Here is a 5,181-nt window from a genome sequence, read left to right as displayed (position 1 = left end):
CATATGAAGTAAGTATTATCCATGTATAGAAGGCATAATTTTTTTTATCATATTATCTATCAAAGAACTCTATGATGTAAATGATTGCAATAAGATTACGTTTAATAATAAAACATAAAAAAAATTAAGAATCAAGATAAAAGTCAAATTAAACAAAACGTACATACAATTCAATAGAATAGTAAAAAAATTTGCATTCTTTAATATTTGTAACCTACATCCATAACAAATATGATACAAAAAAGAAGGCATAATTTCTTTATCCATTATCAAAGAACTATATGATGCAAATAATTGCTAAAGAAAATATTTAATAATACAACATTAAAATGAAATATTGAACATCAAGAGAAAAGCTAAATTAAATAAATCATACTTACAATCCAATACAAAAATGAAACAATTTGTGTTCTCTAATATATGTACATATTCGCAATAGGAAAAACTCTGCAATGCTTTGTCCCTTAATGTTGTAATATCTGAAACTTGTCCTAGTAAGATGTTGACATCACTACATATTAACAATAAAAGAAACCTAAACAACAACAACAACAACAACAATAATAATAATAATAATAATAATAATAATAATAATAATAATAATAATAATAATAATAATAATAATAATAATAATAATAATAATAATAATAATAGTAATAATAATAATAATAATAAATAAATAAATAAATAAATATTTAAAAACACAACAAATACATTATTGACGAAGATCTATAATCGACGTAAAAGTAACACCAAAGATAGTATACAACAATAATATAAATCACATACAAATCTAATGTATATATATATATATATATATATATATATATATATATATATATATATATATATATATATATATATATATATATATAAACAACTATCAAAACGGATAAATTGCACATGATTATAGAAAAATACTCATGTACACCAATAACTTGTTAATAAAGTCATACCGTAGCATAAGTCTAACGTTCGTGTGATAGATGAATATACAACATTACATGCGGAAATAATCTTACTAAATTGATGATGATGATGATTAAGAACTAACATATATAAACTCTATCAATTATTAATTAGTATTTGCAATGTATGTGGTGAAATGAAAAATGTGTATTGTGAAAATGAATAATGAGTATTTATAGGCAACATTATAATAACTTATTTAATATAAGGAAAATGAAAAGGTTAAAACTTATTTATTAATTATAAGAATAATGAAAGAATTGAAATTAATCAATTTAATACATGGAAAATGAAGGATTAAAACTTAGATATTATTATTAATGAATTTTCTAATTTTTTTTATTTTTTTAATTATTACCTTATTATAAAATTAAATAGGAAATAAGTAAAAATGTTTTTTTTTAGTTGTAAATGATTAAACTAAGAGGTTTTAGTGCCCTCATTTATGACTCAAGGAGTCACTTTTATATTATATATAGATTATTATTATTATTAGGGTTTAATTTAATTAGTTTTTAGTTTTAATATATATTTTGCAATATTAAGTTTATTTATTATTATTAATTATATAAATTAATATCTTTATAAAATAAGAATATAAAAATAATATTTTTATATAAAATTTATTTTTATCATTTTTATATCTTTTTATTAATTGTATTTTTTTAATCGTTTAGTTCGTAATTGTAATTTTAGTTTCTTTTCGCCTTAGTTTAATCGCCTTAGTTTAAGTTTAGCTTTTTATTTAAGTTTTGCCGTAATTTTCCCTTAAGATCTTTTTCTTAGAACTAGATTTTAGAGGCCTTAGAATTTTACGACATCGCTTATCGCTCTAGTTTTTAATAAATTTTAGTGCCTTTTAAGTAGTTGTAGTTTTTCCTTGAAAATTGCATTATAAGTTTTATTACCTTTAGAACTTTAGTCGCAACTTTTAGACTCTAAGCTTTAAATCGCTACTTTAATTTCTAAGTTTATATTGTTTTTCGACGATTATTTTTCGACTTCTTATTTTTCGATGCTCTTTTTCTTTTTCATTTCTACGCTCTAGTTTTTAGGACATAGAATTTTTAATCTTTAAATTTCGGCAAAAATTATTTTAAGTGATTAAATCAATAGACATCCAAAATTTTCTGGTTCGTAGTAATAGTTGGATTTGTTAGTGGCGAGTTGTGGGCTTCCGATTTAAAGGGTCCTGGCTACCTGCTGCATCTATTGGCTATTCGAAACGTGAGCAAAATCAGAAAAGTCTATTAATTTGTGAGCTTATATAATTTTTATATTTATAACTAATAGGATATTCAGTGAATGCATCGAGCAAAACGTTCACCACCTTTCATACGTTCACCTCTTGTAACTCGATCAAGACATCTAGCCAATATTGTCGCCATTGATTTTTCTTTAGAATCATCATCTAGTCGAACAAGTACTCCAATTCAAATTTCTGATAATCCATTTATTGAACCCGACTTCATAATTGAGGACCCAGAGGATATTCAAGGACAATTCAGAGATCCTGAACCACTAATCATTCTTCCTGAACCACAAATTATTCATCCAGAGTTTATCGGGGAAGAAACTGTTAAATCAGAATCTTCTAGTGATTCAGATTCAACAAATTCAGATATAGCAAAAACAGAGCCTCAAAGTATGAAAGACCGAATGAGAGCCACACGCACGGGCCAAGGTCATGCCATTAATCAGCCAGATGTTAATGCACCAGATTTTGAAATAAAAGGACAAATCCTACACATGATCACTAATCAGTGCCAATTTAGTGGTACAACAAAAGAAGATCCAAACGAACATATTCGAACTTTTAATTTGATTTGTAATCTATTTAAAATCCGAGAAATTGAGGATGAAAGTATTTATGTTATGTTGTTCCCCTAGACTTTAAAGGGAGAAGCCAAAGATTGGCTAGAATCGTTACTTGAAGGAGCGATTGATACATGGGATGTTTTAGTAGAGAAATTTCTTAAAAGATTCTTTCCGGCATCTAAAGCCATTAGACTTCAAGGAGAAATTGCCATGTTTGTGCAAAAGCCAAATGAAACGTTATTTGAGGCATGGATAAGATTCGGAAAAATGTTAAGAGGATGTCCTCAACATGGCTTAGCTACTTTTCGAATAGTTCAAATACTTTTCGAATAGTTCAAATACACGAAAAGACATCGACACAGCAGCTGGTGGTTCCATTATGAAGAAAACCGCAACCGAAGCTTACAAAATTATTGATAACACAGCCTCCCAATCACATGAGTGGCATCAAGAAAAAGATATTTTTCGTTCATTTAAAGCAGCTAGAGCCGATTCTAGCCATGACTTTGATTCCATTTTTGCAAAGTTAGATGCTTTCGAGAGACGAATGGAAAAGATGACTAAAGATATTCACGCAATACGCATTAGTTGTGAGCAGTGTGGAGGAACACATTTGACAAAAGATTGTCTCAGTGTTGAAAAAACAATGGAGCAAAGAGAGAATGTTTCATACATGAACCAAAGGTCGGAAAATAATTATCAAAATAATTATCAACCGCCAAGGCCAAACTACAATCGAAATCAAAACATTCTGTACAACCCAAATGCTCAGCACAACAACCAACAAGGTCCTAGCAATCAACATGTATCTAACAATAATTACAATCAGCGAAGACCTGGTTATTTTAATAAACCACCACAAACCGATGAGAAAAAGACAAATTTGGACGAAATGATGGCAAAGCTAATAGAATCTCAAAACCAGTTATTTACATTTCAGAAACTAACTAATGAACAAAATGCTCAAGCATTTAGAAATCAACAAGCTCTAATCCAAAATCTGGAACAAGAACTAAGTAACCTAGCAAGGTTAATTGGTGAAAGAAAACCGGGGAGTCTACCTATGCTAACCCCTGAAATGAAACAGCTAAAGCCATTACCACAAGAAGTGGTATTACACTTAAACCACCTGAAATGCCGGTAATTTCTGATGACTCTATTCCTACTACACAGGCACCACAGCCTGAGCAAGAAAAGGAAACAGAACCGGTAGTTGAAAAGGTTAATGAAGATAACACAGTTAAGGCAAAGCCTTATGTTAAACCATACCAACCACCACTTTCATACCCGAGTAAAATGAGAAAAGAAAGACTTGAAGCCGAGCAATCCAAATTCTTAGATATGTTTAAACAAATAAATGTAAATCTTCCTTTCATTGATGTGATTTCAGGAATGCCAAGATATGCTAAATTCTTGAAAGATCTAATCTCAAATAGAAGAAAAATGGAAGAACTCTCGGCTGTTACAATGAATGCTAATTGTTCTGCAGTGCTGTTGAATAAGATACCAGAAAAATTACCAGATCCAGGAAGTTTCACAATTCCATGTTTTCTGGGTAGTCTTAGTTCAATAGAAGCATTGGCAGACTTAGGTTCTAGTATAAATTTAATGTCATATTCATTATACACTAAACTAGACCTTGGAGAATTGAAACCAACACGAATAAGCATACAACTAGCTGATCGATCAATAAAATATCCTAGAGGGTTAATGGAGAACATGCTAGTTAAATTTGGTACTTTAGTATTTCTAGTAAACTTTGTTATTCTGGACATGGAAAAAGATTCTCGAGTTCCTCTTATATTAGGAAGACCATTCTTAAACACGACTAAAGCAATAATAGACGTGTTCGGTAAGAAACTGACCCTAAGTATAGAGGATGAGAGTGTTACCTTTTCTGTTGATAGAGCCATGCAACAACCGCAATCTGCAGATAATATATGTTATTATGTTCAAACTATAGATTCACATGCAGAATTGTTACAAGCATTTCCAGAATTACAAGGAACAGGAGAATGTTCTTTAGGAGAAGGAACTGAACCAATTAATGAAGCTGAAATGTTAGCTACACTTATGGCTAATAAATACGAACCAACAACAGAAGAACTTCAAATGCTAAAAGAGGAAGACAGATATCGATACAAATCATCGATAGAAGAACCACCGATATTAGAGTTAAAGCCACTTACAAATCATTTGGAATACGCTTATTTACATGGTGAATCTGAATTACCTGTAATAATCTCGTCTTCTCTTACGAAAAATGAAAAATCGCAACTCATTTCTGTACTAAAAGCTCATAAACAATAAAAGAAACCTAAACAATAATAATAATAATAATAATAATAATAATAATAATAATAATAATAATAATAATAATAATAATAATAATAA

At 29.0% G+C, this 5,181-nt stretch overlaps 1 non-coding gene across 1 annotated transcript; it reads right to left on the bottom strand.

The window, feature by feature from the left end:
- Positions 1–2,976: 2,976 nt before the first annotated feature.
- On the bottom strand, positions 2,977–3,083 carry LOC139845667 (small nucleolar RNA R71). Its single transcript, XR_011758432.1, has one exon. It is a non-coding gene; the product is annotated as a small nucleolar RNA R71 (small nucleolar RNA).
- Between the last annotated feature and the right edge of the window lie 2,098 nt (positions 3,084–5,181).

Source organism: Rutidosis leptorrhynchoides, chromosome 4 (assembly GCF_046630445.1).
Source record: "Rutidosis leptorrhynchoides isolate AG116_Rl617_1_P2 chromosome 4, CSIRO_AGI_Rlap_v1, whole genome shotgun sequence".
NCBI lineage: Eukaryota > Viridiplantae > Streptophyta > Magnoliopsida > Asterales > Asteraceae > Rutidosis > Rutidosis leptorrhynchoides.
Note: the sequence above shows the minus strand (reverse complement) of the source record. Positions and strands in the feature narration are given on the sequence as shown.